The sequence below is a fragment of the Coturnix japonica genome, chromosome 2 (genome assembly GCF_054131305.1).
Source record: "Coturnix japonica strain WE chromosome 2, WE-NBRP24, whole genome shotgun sequence".
NCBI lineage: Eukaryota > Metazoa > Chordata > Aves > Galliformes > Phasianidae > Coturnix > Coturnix japonica.
In genome coordinates this window covers 52,059,642-52,079,564 of record NC_140664.1, presented here as the reverse complement: position 1 = coordinate 52,079,564, position 19,923 = coordinate 52,059,642, and the positions used below count along the sequence as shown (strand labels likewise).

Here is a 19,923-nt window from a genome sequence, read left to right as displayed (position 1 = left end):
CTAACTGATTTTGTGAACTTTGTGTCGGAATTTTCTGGCTTTATTATTATTACTGACATTCAGCCTAGGTCAGGGGTAAAGTGTTCTTTTACTATTGTTATTTCATCATTCATGTTATTGCTAAGATAGGCACATTTTATTTTATTTTATTTTATTTTATTTTATTTTATTTTATTTTATTTTTATTTTATTTTATTTTTTTTTTTTTTGTGAATAGTGCTAATGAGGAGTGAGGGGAAGGTGTTATTCCTCTTGTTAAAGGGTACATGCTACTCTTTTGTGCACCTAAGACCAGCATTGCTCCACATCCTTTGTAGATATCCCAGACGTACTAAAGCTGGTCTTGAAATCCTCCTGCATTACTTGTAGTATTGAATGGCTAGTTCAGATTGTAATTTGCCATAATCAGTTTTCTGGATTTTACAGATCAAAGAGATTTTTAATTATGAAATACAACGTTATACATGGACTCATCTCTCAAAGGAATGTTAAACCTCTCTAACTTATTTAAATTCCCGTAGAAGCTGTTAAACTTGTGAACAGGATTGGGCAGTGGCTCTTCAATTACCACCATATATTACAAACGGTTTTTATTACTTTCTCCTGAGAGGTTGTTCTCCTTTTTAGCTGCATTTTTTTTCAGAAAGGTGAGAGGCTCTCTTTTGCTCAACTTTTTCTTTTTGGTTTATGAAACACTAAAGTGGAAGTTTACCTGCACTCACCACCGTTGTCCGTCCTAGCTGTGTGATAATTCGCCTATTTCCTTCACAGCTTGAACTGCACAATGCTTTCCTTGTAAGCATTTAATTGTTGATGGTCAGATTCTTGAACTCAAGTCAGACACCTGTTTTCCTTGTGAAAGGAGATGGTTGGAATATGAATACTATGCTTAGCCCGAGGGCGATCTTGCTTTCTTCACCATAACATTGTGTTGGATTCCTGAGCTTAACCAGATGCCAGCAACTGAGAGGGAGCCATTCTTGCTTGCCATTCATGATTTATTGCAGTGAAGCTAGAGTATTCACAATTAAAAAAACCAACAAAGCAAACAAACAATAAACACCAAAAACATACAACATCGCTGAGAGCTTGTTGTTCTTCCTTGCTGATGTGTGCTTATTCATATTGACGATTTCTCACTTCTTCCTTGGTCAATTGCTTTTCCTTTAGAAGCTACACCTAACATCCACTGCTCCCTCAGTTCCTTTTTCTCATGTCTCAGGCAGCCCCAGCTTCAGCCCAATGGGTGTGTAGGACTGCTCAGCTCTGCTTAAGGGCAATAGGCACAAGAAACGTTTAACCGTTTGAGAAAGGGATGGTTTTGTAAAACCCTTCAGCTCTGCTGGTGAAGAAGCATTCCCTGTGTTAGATTTCAAAAGGAATGTGTCCTCAAATACAGCTGTTTGTCATGTACTTTACCATTGAAATCTTCCATGGGGATTCACTGTTCTTTTTAATTGAAGATGTGTAGTTGGCAGACATGGCCATCAGCAGTCATCCACTAGAAAGTCATGCCACCAAAAGCTGTGGTCAGTTTTATGGTGCTGGAGAAGTCTTGCTGTGGTATTTTGAGACAAACTCAGATAAGAAGTACTGCCTCTCTGACAAATGTAGCTGAGATAATATGCGTCAAGCTGCTGTAATTTAGATACTTCAGTTGTTGCAATGACCGCTAATGCAGGTTGAAAAGAGCTAAAGGTGCTGGATGCAACTAAGACACTGATGTATTCTTGTATATTGTGCAAAAGACTGGTGATAATTTTGAGAGAAGGAGCCCAGACATCATTAACAAATACAAGCAGATCCTCCAGAAACTACCATGCTTGATTTATAATTAGGACCTACTAAAATAGGAGTCTAAATGACTGCTCTCATTTTTATCTCGTGCTGTTATGATTTTATGGTTTAATATATGTGAAATGCTGAATAAAATGTGAATGTAGTCAGCTGAAATTTTGCATTCCTGTTACACTTTATTGGATGTCTTAGCTTATTTTAATATTCTTTGCTTATGCTTCTGTAGCTAGCACCATTGTTACCTAGAGTTTTTTCAGTTCACATGCATGTGCAAATACATATGTATATAAAGGCAGATGCAGAGAGCAGTAGATGAAAGCATCAGAGTAATAGACAGAACACTCTTAATTCCTTTTGCCTGGTGAAGATTATATAAAATTGCTTTTCAGGGGACGACGGAAGAGTGATTAGCACCAGAGTACAGTGCAGTGGGAGGTCATGGAGGTTGAATCCCCTCCCAGAGATCACTCCATCTTGGCATAAGTCTAAATGAGTTGAGCATTAATGCTGCAAAATCTCTCTGCTGGCCACCTGTTTGCAAAAGGGTAAAAACTGTTACTTGTCTGAGATTAGGCTGCACTTCAAAGAAGGAGTAAAATAAATACTAAAGCAGAAGTAAGACAGAATAAAATTTATTTGCCTGAAATTCCTCTTTCTTTACAATATGTTTTGTTTATGAAAAAGTGAAGAGTGTAGTGGGAATTAGTTAAAACAAAAAACAAAAGCAACAACAAAACCATACAAACCAAACCACTAAACACTTGCACACCTACAGAAGCAAAATAATGAATCGGAAAGAAACTCTTCAGGAGACTGTGAAATCATGCAGTATCAAATGTCATAGCACCTACTTTGGCTTGCTTCCCAGTGAAATTCTTTATAGTCTGGCTTACATCAGAAACTGAACGCCAGGCTAAATTCCTTGAAGTGACTCTGCTGTGGTCACTCAAATTAAGGTTGAATGTAAAAATGTGTACTCAAGTAAAATAACCAAGAATCCTACAACAGTGTTTCCAAAAATACCTAGGAGATTTAGGGGTATAAATTCCATGTATCTTCAATATCTCGTTTGCAGTCCACTTGGCAGTGAACACAGCTGAGATGTTTCCCCTACCAGACTAATGTTCCTATGACAAAGCAGAATAAAAATACCCCTGAAAGCACACTTTAAAAAACAAAACCAACCAACCAACCAAAAAACAAAAACAAAACAACAAACAAACAAACAAACAAAACCAACAAAAAAAAGAAAACCCACGAACAACAAACAAACAAACAAAAACCAAGCATGGAATGCACTAACTCCTTGTACCCACTCAGTTAGCTTACTGGGAAAAAAGAATATCTAAAATAAATGTAGTAATATTCTATAAGACGATATTCCACAAACTAAAGCAATGGCTGCCCTCTGAAAGAAATCTTGCTCCTGATTTCTCCTTCCTAACAGGGTGTGATGCCCTTATACTGAAGCTGATCGCCACTGGTCCCATTTAGAACTTGATCTACCTTGTTAAGACAGCATCAAGTGAATTAGGGTCTTTTTAGGTAGTTTTGAGATGCTTTAGTAAGTCAAATTTACTTATGGATTAAGTTGGACCTGGGCTGAATCCAGAGATGCCTTCCAAACTCAGCCATGTTCCAAGGGACAGGGGCATTTTATGCAAGAGGTGTGCTTGGGCTCAAGGATGGCGGGCAAAGGTATAGCGATGAGAAAGCATTGGAGAAGGACTTTCCTTTCAGCAACAGTGAACTCTTACATGGGCTTCTCCTGTTTCTTGAAGTGGTGCTACATGCAAATGTATATCCTCTCACTTTCTTGTTATTCCATTTCATTGCCTTTTTATAAATGTCGTCTTAGAGTGGAGCCACTTCACAGCACAGATCTTGTTATTTAGTCTGTCAGTAAACTGCCTACTGTAGTGCTGAGGCTACAGAACTATTTATGAACAGCAATAATATACCTGTCACATGCTTCAGTAAGTGCTCACTTTACCTCCTGCCACAATTTGCTACATTTCTTAGGTGTGGTTCAAACCTGCTTTCATTGTCCAGCACATTGAAATAGTTGATATTTTGATGAGATTTTATTTAAGCTTAATTTTTCTTTTTTTAGTAATTATTGAATATTTCCTCATATTTCCTACATCGCAGCATACAAAGATAAGGATTTAATCTTTAAGCCATTTGCAGTTTGCAGAAAGCTGACCTCTGTAAGACTAACCGTGTTCTCTTGGGTATATGAATTCATTGAATTTCAAAGTCTATTTGTTCACTTCCTTTTCCTTTTTCACCTTCAAAACTGTATGGTCACTGCATAAATGCCTTGAGATAGTCAAGGTGACTTGCCTCACTTTCAGCATTGATCCAATTGGACCAAAAAACCCTTAGTTTACCCTCTGTTAGATCCAGCATTTGTTAAGTACCTGAGAAAAAGACGCAGTGCATAATACATGGTATACTTTTAAGATTTTATCCCTGATGTGCCCTAGAAACTTCGCTGAATTCATGAGGCTCTGAGCCTCTCTTTTCTGTCTTTATGTCTATGAGTAGTGAAATTTTTAGTTTTCTGACTTTAGTAAAGGGGGACTATACTGTATTTTCCTACCTCGTACTCAGAGAGTTTAGGTTCAGAATTAACAAGTAGCCTAGAAACTTGCTTGTCTGTTACTTGCCTAGTACCCCTAGTAAGGACTGTGGAGTATCAATAGGAACATCAGTTGAGGTTGGCATCCTGTCTGTGAACACATTCCAGCGTGCACTTTTTGTATCAATGTACATTTCCTACATTCCTTGAGGTAAGAGCAAAAATAGTCCAGTGAAGTTTGCCCTGCAGATGGGATTAGTGGTAACCTGTTGCTGTATCTTTTTCTCTAGACCTCATTTACTTCTCTTGTTGGTGCTTGTGTTCTAAAATAAGAGCCAAGGTGATTTTGACTGCTGGTTCTTGTAGAGAGAAAGAACAAGAGAAGGACACCCAGGGAGTGTGAGTAGGTTCAAGGCAGATAACTTGTGACTTTAGTCAAAGTGTAGTTATAATGTAGCAGAAACTGCTTTCTTACGTATGCACACAACCTTTTTTTTTTTTTTTCACCTTATACTTGTATGCTAGGAAAACATTAAAAGATGAGTAGAAGAACAGTAGGAAGCCCTCAATTCTTTCTCTTCAGATGTCTACAGGACTGCATGGATGCCCATGTTGAAGACCTTATGACAATAACAAAATGGATCCAGTGTGTACAACTGAATACAGGTAATATTGAAAATGCAGATTCTTTAAGAGAAAACATCATCTATTTTTGTACTCACTAATGTTGTACTTCTCATTAGCTTGACTTTTGGTAAAGCTATTTCACACAAATTCCCCAGCACATAACTGGGGAGCTGAACTCTGTGTGAGAGGCGGAAAGGAAAGGGGATATAGAGACACTAGGTGCTCTCAAGTATTGACTGAGCCAGGATTCCTCAGTGAATGAGTAGTAAACATGATCCTTGCAGGCCTGTGTGCTTGTACAGAAGAGCTCATTAGAGATATGAGGGTAAGATGTAAATAGCCAGATTACTTGAAATAAAGACTAGTGAAGAGTCAGAGAAAGCACAGTTCATACGGGGGCTCCCAAAACATCTTGTTCAAGTAGTTACACTGCCTAAAAATGGAGGTGTACATACTGGGGAAGTGACAGTTCTGTCTACAGGTTGGCAACCCATACATTCTTTTCATGTTGATAGGGTGAAAGGCTTGCAGTGGCAGCAATGTGGGACTCCAAATAGGATCTATGGGAATATTTGGATACTTGAGGTGGGGATGCAGGATGAAGCTCTTGGTGCTGAATCTTCACTCAGGTTATTGCCTGAACAAAGTGGTTCAAAAATTAACTTGGATATACCTACCTGAGACTGCGGTCAGTGACTACTGAAACTGACTACTGAACTGTCCACAGGAGTATGGTCATCCATTAAGGGGCACAAATCAGACTCAGATGTAAAAATCAGAGAAGCAAGAGAAGACTAGTAATGGAGGTTTACTAAAAGAAAAAAAAATCTACAAAATTGAAAGAAAAAAAAAGTGTGAAGGAGCTGTAATAGCTCAAACATGTCCTCATTCCTGGAAGAGAAAAGGGCTATGCATCAGAATGTGCCAGAAGTTAATGCATGTACAATAAGGAAATCTTGAAGGTTTAGTAGTTTGTTTTTAAAGGGCTTAGTACTTTTCCAATGAATAATGTGCATTGTTTGAGCGAAGATAAAACTGAATGTGGTGGAATAATGGCAAACAGAAAATTATTTTTACAGAAGTAGCAGATTTCAAGTCTAAATTCCAGCTCCATCCCCAGTGCTATTACCAGACCACAGGCTGCCAGAGGAACGTGGCTCTTTCTGTGTATAGCAGAAAATATAACTCCAGTCTGTTACACTGTTGTGCTTTCTTAAAATGTAGTATTGTTTGTGAATATTTAGGTGAGAAATGCTTCTAACATATTTCTGTAATGAAAAATAACAACTGCAAGTATTTTTTAATGTCTGTACTAAGATATAAATGCTATCTAGAAAAAAGTCAGGTAATAACAGGATAAAGCATCTCAGAGCATTTCCTAAAAATGCTTGTAAAAGCATCTTCAGGAGTTATGCAGCCTTGTCAGAAATGACATCAGAACTCTGACGAATTAACAGTGTCTTTTGCTTTGACAGAGAGACTCTTGTGAATGGCAATCTGAAGAATGATAAGTATGCCAGATGTAGGTCAGGCCAGCAAATAAATAGCCTGGCTTACCCACAGGCCTTGATTTGCTGGCATTTTGAGATTCTAGGCCAGCTTTATACCAGATCTGCTCGTCCCATATCGTATTTAATCCATACTTTTTTTTTTTGCAGCCTGTCAAAGATTTATTTGATATACTATGCATATAAAAACTAATATTCCAGTGCTGAATTTCTTTAGTAGCTAGTTTAACTTGATTCACTGTGACATCCCTGTGTGTAATGACATCTCAGCTACCAGTTTCACATCATTAATTATGATATTGCTCTGTACTGTGACAACAGGCCTAAATTAAAACTTATTTTAAAATGTATAAACTGACATTTCTCAGGGTCATTTATTTCGTGAAGTAATGGATATTGTAGACATGAATGAAATATCACTTGAACTTCTATGTTCTGCTAACAGTCTTTTTGGAAGACTGTTATTGGATAAACAGAAATAAGATATATGTGAGGCCCTATTGTTTTTTTAATTTTTTTTTTTTCTGCCCACTCCAAGCCAACATTTCAGTAGCTTCAAAGCCTATAAGAAAAAGGTTTTCTTTTAGCTTTCATTGAAGAATTCTACTGAATTTGACCTTATATCATCCACTTAAGCAGATGGCTTCAGTGTGTTCCAAAAGTCTTTCCACAGGAATTTAAGGATACACAGGCTTAGGAGTTTAATCTAAATTGTTCAGGATTAACTACAAAAAATAATCATGATCATTTTATTCAGTGAATAACGGATTTCCTTAATCTGATTTGAAAACTTGATGCAACAGCAACACTTTCTGTATTTTCACATGTGGCAAAAATGGGCTGTAAGAAAAAGTGTTCTTACTGTGTGATTACACCTTTGATATCTTGTTTTTGCAGCTTTCCATATTATTTAAGTTGTACATTTATTTAAGAAACTACAATTGCTCCCTGCTTTACCCTTATAGTGCAAGTATCTAATAGATTCTTGCTCCTTTTTTTTTTTTTTTTTTTTTTTTTTTAATGGGGTATGCATTTAATTTGTTAACAGATGGTCTTTTTTCCTCTACAGTGCTAATCAAACTTGGATACGTTTGGACTTGCATGAGGGAAAAGCTGACAAGGCTGACTGAGCACATCTGCCTAGCTGTTTCTTGCAGTTCCTGAGAAATGACTCAGTATTCACTTAAGGCCAAAATGCTGGAATTGGAGAGTCAATATGGCAGCAAAAACTTCGGCTTCTGTAATCAACTTGAACAGAGTGGTTGCTCATGCTTCTCAAAATAACATTCAGGTTGACAGCACCAGCTTCTTATAACTGATGAATTGCAGCATTACCACTTAGCAGTACCTGAGCAACATCCTGTCTATGAAAAGCAAAGTCAACCAAGGAATTTGACTTTATCTATATGGAGCCTTTTCCAAGGTGTGTTGTGTTACCAGCAAGGCATTCTTAAGCCTTATTTTTCAAACTTTGCATGTCTCTTCAAACTAACTTTTGATACCCATGCACGTTCTGAGTGTGCAGAGCTTTCAGAACTGAGGGTCAAATCCAACTCTTGATGAAGAAAGAGTAGCAGAAATGTTGCTGCTGTAGAGTTCCCATGTGAATAAATGGAGTTTAATTTGTTAGGATTTTGTTTTGTTTGCTTGGTATATTTTTTAATCTTCTCCCTAAAAAGAAAAAGAATACATCTCAGTTTTCTGCCAGACTCTCCTTCACACTTTTTCACTCTGACTGCATTCTAGTATTGTACTTTCTGGTTATTCAAACTGAGGAAAAATGTTCTTTTATCCTTAAACATTTTTCCTTTCTACTCTGTGCATCAAAATGTGAGAACTGTTTATAAAGCTTTAGCTCTCCATTTGTGAGAACAGAAATCTGGACTCTGCTGTTGTAAAAGGGGATGAATAATGTCTACTGGCCATGTTCTTACCTAAAAATACCTGATACAAATGCACATCCTTTCACATTGGAAGGTCAGTGTTGTGATAGTGAAATTCAGTTCAGTTTAGTATTGAAAAGTAATTTGAGAACACTGTGCTGAAAACTATTCCCTGAGTCCCTGCAGGGCATCCATCATCTGGGGCTTTCTTTGTGTATCTTTTCTGACTGATCCAGAAAAGGGGCTTGCAGGAAGACACATGTTAATAAATAATGCTTCTTCTTTTGTCAGCTGAAGACTCTCATATGACTTCAAGGGATATTTCTAGCTCATTTTCATCTCTAGAGTTTGTCCTAGAAGTGAGTAGCTCTGCTTACAAAGTTGCTTATGACCTGGCAATGTTTTAATACTCTAATGGTTACTGAAAACGTGTGAAGAATCTGAATAAAGAAGAAAAATAGTAGAAGAGTTGAGGAGATAAGAAAAGGCACTGAGTGTATAGTGAATGTAAAGGGTCTCTCATTCACATGCTTTGGAATATGCTCATCCTTTATAAATATTTCAGTTTGTTCAAACTGACTTCTCTAAATTAGCAGTTCAAAGATAAATTTATAGGGGCAACTCCAGCTGATCAAATTTAGTTGATCACAGAAGGAAACCTGTTAATACTGGAATATACTGTTCACAGGATTTAGGGAAGCAGGATTTGACAGATTTATTTGACACTCTATATTCCTGCTTTATTTATGTTCACAATGAACAGATAGCTCTAATCAAATACATGAAATATATATATATATATATATATATATGTATATTTCTTTTGCAGAACTGGAAAAATTTTACACCAGTGTAATGGAAAACATTCTTGTAATAGAAATATTAGGTAAAGATGGTAACAGGGTTTGGTGCTTCTTTGTATGCCTATGGAAACTAAATTTTCAAATCAACAGTTTTACCTGAAGTCTTAGAATACAAGAGAAGGTAAGGTTTAACTTTTGAGACAAATTTTGTTTTTCTTTGCCTAACTAGTTTTTATAGAAAGATATGAGGAATATTTACGTGGCCTGCAGTAAAAATAAATAAATAAATAAAAATCAATGTTGTAGGACTCAATAAATGCCATTGGTGTAGGCAATTTAGCTTTTTAGCCTGAGAAAATATCTCAGGGATGCTGGGCCATTGTTTTTTTGTTTTTTTTTTAAAGTGATATTGAAACAAATTCATATGTATTTCTTTGATGATAAGCAAGATCTAACCACTCCATCCTTCCTAAAGCCTATAGATGGTAGAATGGTCTTCAGTTCTTATTTGTGATATGGGATGATAAATATATATAGATATATAAACAATAGCATATTCTTTGTTTGGTAGAGATGAATTCTGCAAAAACTTGAGATGAACATGATGTTCTTCGCTTATTAGTACATATGCATTTCAATAATAAATTTTGTTTGGACTGGTACAGTTTACCTAACATTCCAGTAGTTTAATTAATACTTCAATTTTAATTGAAGTTTTATGGAGAAAATCAGTTAAACTGAGAAACCATTACTGTTTCAGGCAATATTTTTTCTTTACAGCATGGTGGGAGCATTACCTAAGCTGGCATTTTTTGAAAATAGTATACTTTAATCCCTCATCACTGATCGGAGGTTCAGGAACGCTGTATCTGCAAAGGAGAATAATCCTTTCTATACATCATATTTATGATGTTTCTCCTTTATCACTTTTGACATGTCACTTCGTGCTTCCCTCATAATATGTCATGATATAATCCAGTTTTCCTTATAGTAATTGTATGCTTTGCTTGATCTAAAGCACAATATTTGTGTTATGGAATGACTAAGTAATTTTGGTTTCTTTTGTAATGTGAAATATAAAAGCTGAAGTAAAGAACAGAGGTGAAGCAGCTGTGTTATCTAGAACATACCAAAACCTACATTCCCTTGCTTCTTTAATTTAAGCATTTCATCATTTTTCTGTTGTATGGTGACATATCTTTTTCAATGATAAACCATTCTTTTAATATAAGTCATAATACCTGTTGAGTTGTCAGATATGAGCTAATTCTATGATGCATTTTGTATCTCTCCTTCCTTATAAATGTTAAGAACATGTCATGTCCAAACATCAGAGTGCTAAAATTATGCAAGATCTAATACTAAATTACATTAGATAGAATTTTAAGAACTACATAGACATCCTGAGGTAGGATGGTGTAGGGGAACTGTGAGGTCATGGCCTGAACTGGTGATTGAGCCCCTGGTAGAAGGGAGTGGCTGGACCATGGAGTACAAATTGTTTACACCTGTGCTCTGCACGTGGGGTGGTCTTAGCATGGAGCCATGCTGGCTTCATATAAGGACCAGCCACTAAAGGGATAGTACCTGTTGGGATAAGGCTGTTTCTTGAGAAGGAGTGCTGTGTAGCTGGAGAGTCCCTTTGCCAGTTGGGTGAGTCTGACTCTTCTTTTAGTGTATGACTATTGGCTTGTTTGTGAATGCTTTATCTGGTATTGTCGTGAAGCTCTCTGAAGCAACTTTGCTTCTTTGTGAGTAGGACTTATAGAAAGAACCAGGTGAGACTTAAAAGAGCACCCACTTGCAGCTTTTCAAATGTCAACTAGTAATTTGAAGGTTCATACACACTTCGATGTGGAGACAGTTTACCTTGTTTTATGAAGATATCACAAGATTATATCTTTTAGAACCCAGTTAATCTACACAGAAATTACTTTCTCTATACATGTGGTGTGCAGCAACCTTAAAAAAAACACAAACAAACAGGAATAATTTATATGCACTAAACTTTGAAAAAGAAACATGAAACAGTGGTATAAATGTGAAAGGGTACTAAAAATCCAGTGTTCTAACTCTCTGTGAGGGAATTGTTTCCATTGCTTCCATTTTACAGATGAGAAGAACTGATATGAAGCCTCATGCAGGAATGTGCTAAGAAACGTACCTTAAAAAGCAGCTTTCTGACTTTATCTTTGAAGAGTTTAGGCTGTAACTGACTGAAAATCTATAATGTTGTTTCCTGTTGAAGCAAATTTCTCAATCGTGCTGTAATCACAGGACTTTCTTATCTTAGTGAGGAGTCTGATGTCTCTGTATCTGGAAATACTTAACGCACCCTGACTAATCCTATTGTAGAATAGAAGCAGAACAACTGGCAGCACAGAGATGTACCCATGTGGGCTGCTGCACTGTGGAAAGATATTGCTGCCTGGATAGAGAATATAGCTGTAAAAGTATTTTGTGTTTTTACCCATGTACTTTAGAGATGTCATTAAAGAACATCAAAACAACTGGCAGATGGATTGGGCTACTAGGATCAAAATGGCTCAAGCAGATCTGGACTGGCCATATAAGGGTGAATTCTTTCTATCTTTGTGGGCCTATGATATCTCAGGCTGTCAAGGAAAAGATACAACATGTAAGTGGGCTCAGGATCAAGGGATGGACTTGAATATAGATACATAACATTTTAGTTTTTATATTTTTGTTTAAATGACATATATAAGAGACAGAAAGATGAAATTAGTGGGATATTTGACCTTGTTTCTGTGAAATTACTGCATCTGTTTTGATTGAAAGGGTTGTAATTGTTAGTGAGTCTTCATGGTGCTCATCAGTGATTTTCAGTTTAACTTTACTCTTGCTGCACTTCATCCATGAAAACAGTTGTTCAGAAATGTACGAACTGCCAAAAAGTGAAACTTCTCTGGATAAGGCATGACTGTAAAATGAGACTTTTCTCTGGTAAGATAGTTCTTACATAATTCTAGTAAGGTGACGTGACTAAATTATAGATTTGAGCATATGATTGCAACTCTATGAAGTTCCATTTGAAAAGTAGCAAGTAATGTATTTGTTAAATGGAAATGGAGTCACAAAAAAAAATTGGTAATCTTTAAAACATTGAGTTCTTGAGTTCACTGCACTGTGCCATGGTCTCCCTTTCAGAGAACCACAGAGTGGCTTGATCTGGAAGGGACCTAATTAGATTCTTGTTTGAGTATACATAAAGCCTGTCAAGTTCTCTCTGGACATCATCCCTTCCTTCTTTTGTATCAATTGCACCACTCAGTTTTGTGTCATTAGCAAACTTGCCAAGGGTGCACTTGATCCAACATCCATGTTATTAATAAGGTTGTTAAAGAGTACTGATTCCAAGACAGATCCCTGAGGGACACTGCTCTTCACTGACCTCTGCCTGGATCCATGAACCATGACCCTTTGGCTGCTGCTTTCCATCCAATTGCTTGTCCAACCTTCAAATCGCTATCTCTCCATTTTAGAGATAAGTATATGTGGTAGGGGAGCATATTAAAAGCTTTGCACAGGTCTAGGTAGATGACATCAGTTGCCTTCCCTTTGTCCACTGATGCCATTACTCCACCACGGAAGGCTGCTAGATTGCTCAGATATGATTTTCTCTTGGTGAAACTGTACTGTCTGTCTCAAATAATCTGCTTATCCCTTATGTGCCTTGACATGTGTTCCAGGAAGATCTTTTCTGTGATTTCCCCAGGCACAGAGGTGAGACTCACTGCCTTGTACTTCCCCAGACCCTCCTTCCTCACTTATAAATGGGAGTGGTGTTTTCCTTTTTCCAGTCCCTGGGACCTTTGCTTGACAGCCACAACTTTTCAAATACGATGGAGTGTGGCTCAACAATCATGTCAGCCAGCTCCCTTAAGATCCTGGTAGCTTACCATCCGGCCCCACTGACTTGTACATATTGAGTCTCACAAAGCTGTCTCAGACTTGTTCTGCTTCCCCCCCACCCCTCTCCAAGTTTCCACCCGGAGATTCAGGAATGTGAGAAATATGAGAATCCTGGTTGCTGGTGAAGACTGAGACAAAGAAGGCTGAGTACCACAGCACTCTCCATAAGTGTTCCAGTTAGTTCTCCTTTTGCATTGATAGAGGAAGTATGCTTTCTTTGGGCTGCCTCTTCCAACCAGTGTAGCTATAGAACCTCTTCTTATTTTTAAGAACCTTCACTAGGTTTATTGTGACTTTGCTTTTCTAATCCAATTTCTACATGTCTGGGCAGCATCCCTGTATTCTTCCAAGGTGATACGTTCTTGTTTCCACTACCTTTACATGCCCTACTTTTCTTTCAGTGTGACCAGCAAGTCCTTGCCAAGCCGTACTAGTTTCCTGCCTCCTCTGCCTTTTTCCCTGTACTGGGGGACAGATGACTCTTGCACTCTCAGTAAGGCACCTTTAAAGAGTAGTCAGCTTTGCTCCAATCCATTGTCACTAAGGACGGCTTTCCAGGAGATATCATTCAGCAATTCCTTAAGCACCCTGAAATTCATTCTCCCAAAGTTCAGGATTCTTATTCCACTCTTTGCCAGGCCTATGTTCCTTGAGATCACAAACTCAACCAGGACGTGGTTGCTATAGTCCAGGCTGCCTGTGATCTTAATGTCTTTAACTATCTCTTCTGGTCTGGTGAGAACCAGATCCAGCAGTGCTTTACCTCTGGATTGCCACAATCCTGGATTGCTTGTGGCTTGTTATATTGTTTTTCTAGCAGATATCCAGATGATTAAAATCCCAGTCAAGGCGGTTTGTTTGATTCTCTCCTGTCAAATCTGAGGTCTTACCCTACTGCTTTCTAAAGTGACAGTGTTGGCTTAGATAGTGTTAATAGCATGCTGGTGTTTTGGTTGTCAGTGAGTGATGAGTGCACGCCCTGGGCTTTGCTAGGTTGCTTGTTGAGGAGTGGCTTCCATTGTAATGACATGGTGGCAAGGAGCAGGCTGGAGTATGAGCTGTCCCAGCCTAAGTGCAGCCTGTGGACTGTACATGCTTGGACTAAATGGATAATTTAGAGGAATGGTCCATAGGCTACAGGTATGGTATCTGTATGTATATAAAAAAAGGAAATGTGAGGGTAGTTAATGTGGATGTATAAGAAAGTACAAAATCTGACTAAGATGTAAATTATATGGAGTAAGGTTAGATGTGGTCATGGTTTCAGCTGGGACAAAGTTTATTTTATTTTATTTTTTCTTCAGAACATCTGATATGATGCTGTGTTTTTTTGTTTTAAGAGAAAAACAATGTTTATAACATGTGGTTGCTTTAGTTATTGGTGAGCAGTGCTGTATGGAGAACAGGACACTTCAGTTTCTCAGCTTCTCTTGCTATCTTGCCAGTGAGAGGGGCTGAGGTAGCACAAGGTGCTGAGAGGAGGCAGAACTAGGACAGCTGACCTAAAATGGCTGAAGCTATATTCCATACTATATGGTACTGCATTATGCCAAAAAAAAAAGAAAAAAAAAAAAAAAAAAAGGGTTGTGAGTAAATGATTTTGTGGTGCTTAGCTACCTGCTGGCTTAAAACACCACAAATGGGGACCCATCGGATCCCCTTGACATCACACTGAGGCACTACCCTACTTCATCACAATGCCTGGGTGAGTCTTGAACCCTACAAGGCACCTGCAGGAATGTTATGAGAGAGTGAAGGTCAGCTGGCACACGTTGATTAAGCCCATGTGGATCACCTGACATGCTGAAAACTGGTGCAGGTAAGAAGCTACTCTTTAAGTAGAGCTTCATGCTGAGTCCAGTCTTAGTGGAGAACTGCTGCTCCAAGATGAAAGTAGCCACCTTCCCCAAATACAGGGTCTACATTAGTAGTCATGGTAGTGTGCCAGTGATGGACCTCCCCAGCTTTTTTTTCAGAAGCTTCTGCTTTGGGAGCTCTCCATCCTGCATGAGATCCATTGCCTCCAATATAGTGTACATCTTTGAGACCATTGAGTTGAGAACAGGAAAATCTACATTGTAATGGAAGTGTGGTAGCCACTGACCTGCTGTGGCAGATGCAGCAGCTGGTCAGTCTGTTGTATGTCACTGAAACCTGGGACATCGATGTGCAGGTTTTGGGGCTATGCACTGTCTGCATGACTGCAATTTGGTGTGCTGGGAACTCAAGTGTGAGAACATACTGCTCACTGCCAATGGCTGTCATGCCAAGTCATCAACTCTGGTTACAGCAAGATAACTGCAAGATAACTAACCCAGATCTGAGCACCCACACCTGCAATTCAGTAGCCTGCACTGAGGTGCTACACAACCCCCATAATGGCAAGAAATATAACATTTGGAACATGGAGGGTGTCCTGTTCATCACAATGACTGGCTAAATGCAGAAATCTTGAAATCTATTCTTAAATTCTTCTATCAAAATGGAAAGCAGGACTGCATATTTTCCTCTGTTCACAGTAATGTGTTTAAGTCTATCAAAATGCATAAAATTCTTTGCCATACTATAAGCTTGTTGTAACTTAAGTTTCATTTTGAATTCTGAGTTTGAAACATAGCACAAATAAGCTGATTTTTCACCTTGAAGATGCATGTTTAACTCATGTAAATTAGCAGTCAAATCCACCAAAAATGCCGTATCTATGAGTCATTTTTTATCTTAGGGTCCTGGCACAAATTTTCTTTTTCCATAAGCAATTTAATTTCACAAACGATAAAATCTTTTTAGCATTTTACCCTGTTTTACCTTCTTTCAGAAAAGTAAATGATGTCTCCATAATTAGCATCCATACTTCTAAGGAACTCCTAGAGTTGGCAATGGTTCAATCCCTTTAACTTTATACAATTAAAAGCTTTGACTGTTTGAACAATATAATTTATTTTTAAAGCTTTCATGCATAAATATTCTTGATGTATGATGCAGTGATATTTCATCAAGTATGAGTTGCTGGTGGCAATTGCATCATCTGTTAATTTTATAAGTCCCTCTAGTTTACCAACTGTGGCTGGGATGCCATCAGTGGCTATACTAGATACATTGACAAGCATTAAGGAACATCACTTTAATGTAGTTTTTACTGCTTCATGCAAATCAGTGGATATAATCGTGTTTGGTTTTTGTTTGTTTGTTTTGTTTTAAATGGCACCAAAGAAGCCATTGCATCAGCTTTTTGTTGAATGCTCTTCTTGCACCCCCGGTTTTTATTTTTGGGTTCTGTTTTTCTTTGAGATTCTCAAGATGATGTGAGGTAGGTTGAAATATTTGTATTGATGGTTGTTGCTTGGCTGTTGTTCAGTGCAGTTGTGGCCAACATAATAGGCATTACTTTTGGAGCTGCCCTTGTGAATAACATGAGAATAACAAAACATTTTAATATTTATGAGCACATAACAAAGGAGAACTACAAAACCATAAAACTAGTGGAATATTTGACCTTGTTTTGTGAAATGTGTCAGTTTTGATGCCTGTGGATTCAATTCTTAATGAGTTCATTGGATTTTTGATGAAGTTTCATTTTTCCCATGCTTCATCCTTGGAAACAGTTGTACATAGTACCAAAAAGTAATGATGTGAAGAAAGTGTGACTGTGAAGTGAGCGCTATTTCTCTTTGCGAAGATAAGGCTTATGAAAGTCCAGTAGAGAGACATGATCACGCTTTTTTGATTTTAATATCTTACTGTAACTCTGTGTTCCAAAGCTCACCTTGTGTTGGTTTCAGCCCAGTTAGGGGTTAATAGTGCACTGATGTTTGACTCTTGCTGGTCAATGGATATGCTGACTGCTGTCATGATGGTGTGAGGCAGGGGAGCCATGCAAGGCCACATGCAGCCTGCAAGCCAAGGGTTGGATATGCCTGTGTTAACCTATCATACATACTATGGCTTTGAAAGTCAACAAAACAATAGCTTATTTGGAAGATGGCAGCAGCAGATGTTTGTTTTTGTTTTTTTTTTTTTCCTGACATTAAATTGCAAGCTTTTTGGAAGGATATAAATTACCCTTTGTGACCAGGCCAGTGCACCAGTCTGCTCAGTGAGCTTGTTTTCACAGTAATGTATCACCTACCCTTGCAAAAAGATAAATGGTGTAAATTATCTACTGTATAACATAAGTAGATTTATGACAAAAAGTATTCTATCTTTGATGAACATGTTGCAACTGAAACCACAATGATACATCTTTATGATCATGAATATGGAATGAGCAGCTGAAATGAGACTTCAGTACTGTTATGAATGTTTAAAAGCATTGGTGCCACATAAAATTTTATGTATCCTGGGATACTTATCTTTCATTCCAGTGTGCAGCTTTGAAGTGCTGGGGAACAGAGGTCTGGGGTGGAAAGGCACCCATTATAGATGATTGGAAGCAGATTCTGCTATTATTCAAATGTGGAGCATGGGGAAGGAGTGGACCTGAAAAGAAGTGACTAAGAGTTCACTGGCAATATTTACCAGCTTCCTAAATTACATTTTCTTATCCCACTTTATGTAAGTGATAGGGGCAGTGGGATGGCTTTCCTCTGACTGTTAACTGAATGTTATCAAGACTCTGTCTTCCAAGCTTTATAGCTCTTAAAGCAGTGGAGCTGGAAGGCAAGCTAAGGCTCTCCTCTAGGCTTATGCACACAAACCTGCCATGATGACATTTATGTTTAGCATGGAGGACCTGAAGCTTGAGTCAGATGTGTTAGACTTTTTAGTTGCTTATTTGCTTTATTGCCTTGATTATATTCTGTTCATACTTTGGAGTGTTGAGCAGTTTTGTGCTTCTTAATGCAGTAAGCAGTACACACAAAATAATATGCTGTTCCTAACCATATGCGGGAAAATCTGGAAGAAGTGATGTCCTTGACTGCTCTGTCATAAATTCAAGGATGGAATCCAGTCCTTCCCTGTGCTGTCTCATGCTGGGCTTGCTGCTTTTACTTGCAAAATCTTTCCTTACTGTTTTCATTATGCAACTTTTAAGTCCTGTAGGAGAAAGCCTCCAACTTCTTGTGATAGAGATTAATTTCTAAAACTAGGCAGGAAAAGTACTCCTGTTTTCACATATTTAAAGACTGGTAAGTAGAATGGGATGGAATTTTCATCCAGTCAAGTATAGCAGAAAGCGCATCTGGGGGATGTGTTAGCTTAGTTTAGGAAAGGAACCCAGGAGTGCTTCTAGATTTGGAGTTTGGTACAACCACAGTAAACTTCAAGATCTGGAAGTATTCTAGCTTCCATTTCTCTCAGTGTACTGGCAAAACTTTCATCTTGTCTAACTCAATGCTGATGTTCTTCATCCATAAATTGATTGGACCCTGCAGTAGCAGAGCAGTGTGAGGAGGAATGCTTGTAGGATATAAAGTCTAAGCCATCAGGACCATCTAACTCATAGTGATGGGTAGTGCATAACTGTTGATAACTTCCAAGGCTATTCTGCTTTTTATTTGTCATGCTCAGAAAACTAGTTCATGTGCAGATTTTCTCACTGTAACAAAAGCAATTTATTTAACATTGAACAATTAGATTACCTTCCTGCAGCTGTCATAGGCCATTTGGAGCGCAACTTTTGAAAGAAGCAATGGCAGTGTAGTTCTTATGGTGGTTTTCTTTTATGATTCCACTCACTTGTCCTGCGGAGTGAGTTAGTGCATTCTCTACTTGTCCACGTGTGCATGCCTTTTAGTATCCACAGATGTTACTTCAATGAAATTTATCTATTTAAACCTATGTGTGTTTGTGTATTTTGTGTTGAAATCATTTCATTTGCTGTAATGGTTTTAACAGACTGATAGGAAAGCTCCTCCACCTTTTCTACCTCCCTCCTTCTTAAAAAACAAAGCAACAAGAAAAAAAAAACACCACCCAACCCTGTATTTTAATCTCCACAGTAGTTTAGAGCTTTGGCTATGCAGGTTTGGTAGGGGTTGTGGTTTGTGTATACCTTGGGTTACAGAAGCTGCAGTAGTTTGGTTTGCTAGAGCTGGAGTTCACAGTAATTTTGTTTCACTCTCGTTCAACTCTATTTTTTTTTTCTGTCCTGTTTTCCAATGGACAGTACTGGGGTTTACTGGCATGGCTTCTGTTCATATTAGTGGGAATTTCAAAAATCAACTTGAATCCATAGAAGGTTTTATAGAAATTGCTTTTCTCATCATACTCCTATATGAAATATAAAAATATTGCCTTCTTTGATAATTTCTGTGATCTAGAGACTGGCTCATGGCAAAGAAATAATATTGTTTTATTTTCCTTTTCTGCTCCACTCTTCTTAGATATTTGGTAGAAATCGAGTCTTTTGGGGGGAGGGAGGGAGATGGAAATTGAACTCTTGGTCAGTCATTTTGTTTCATCTTGGCTTCAGTGCACTTGACTGAGCAAGTAAAGGATGTAAAATCAAAACAAGAAATCCAGTATTACATATATATCCCATTACATTTTTCATCACAGCAAAATCTGTCACTACTAGCAGGAGATGATGGGAAGATACACTGCTGCCTGTGTTTCTCCTCTTTGTTGTCAGTATCAGCTTTGTCAGTGACACAAAAAGATCCCTATAGGAATTACACAAAACATAATTTTCCGAAAAGGAAAAGAAGGAAAAAAAGCTTTGCAATTGGATTCTTTTATTTTCTTCAAAATGAGAAAGTCATAGAACCATTCTTCATCCACACATTAAATAGAGAAGGATCTAATTAAAGAAGTTGAACATTGACTATTTCATTGTGCATAGTACTCCT

The 19,923-nt window shown here is 37.9% G+C and overlaps 2 long non-coding RNA genes across 2 annotated transcripts in view; both read left to right on the top strand.

Annotated features, from left to right (window-relative positions):
• The first annotated feature begins 4,929 nt into the window (after nucleotides 1–4,929).
• LOC107309910 (uncharacterized) lies at nucleotides 4,930–8,148 on the top strand. The gene is made up of 2 exons (XR_014943706.1): nucleotides 4,930–5,047; nucleotides 7,586–8,148. It is a non-coding gene; the product is annotated as an uncharacterized LOC107309910 (long non-coding RNA).
• Nucleotides 8,149–14,774: 6,626 nt separating this feature from the next.
• Nucleotides 14,775–19,923, top strand: part of LOC107309912 (uncharacterized) — an 80,263-nt gene continuing 75,114 nt past the window's right edge. The window contains exon 1 of the long non-coding RNA XR_001553391.3: nucleotides 14,775–14,954. This is a non-coding gene — a long non-coding RNA (uncharacterized LOC107309912). The remainder of the gene's footprint in view (nucleotides 14,955–19,923) is intronic.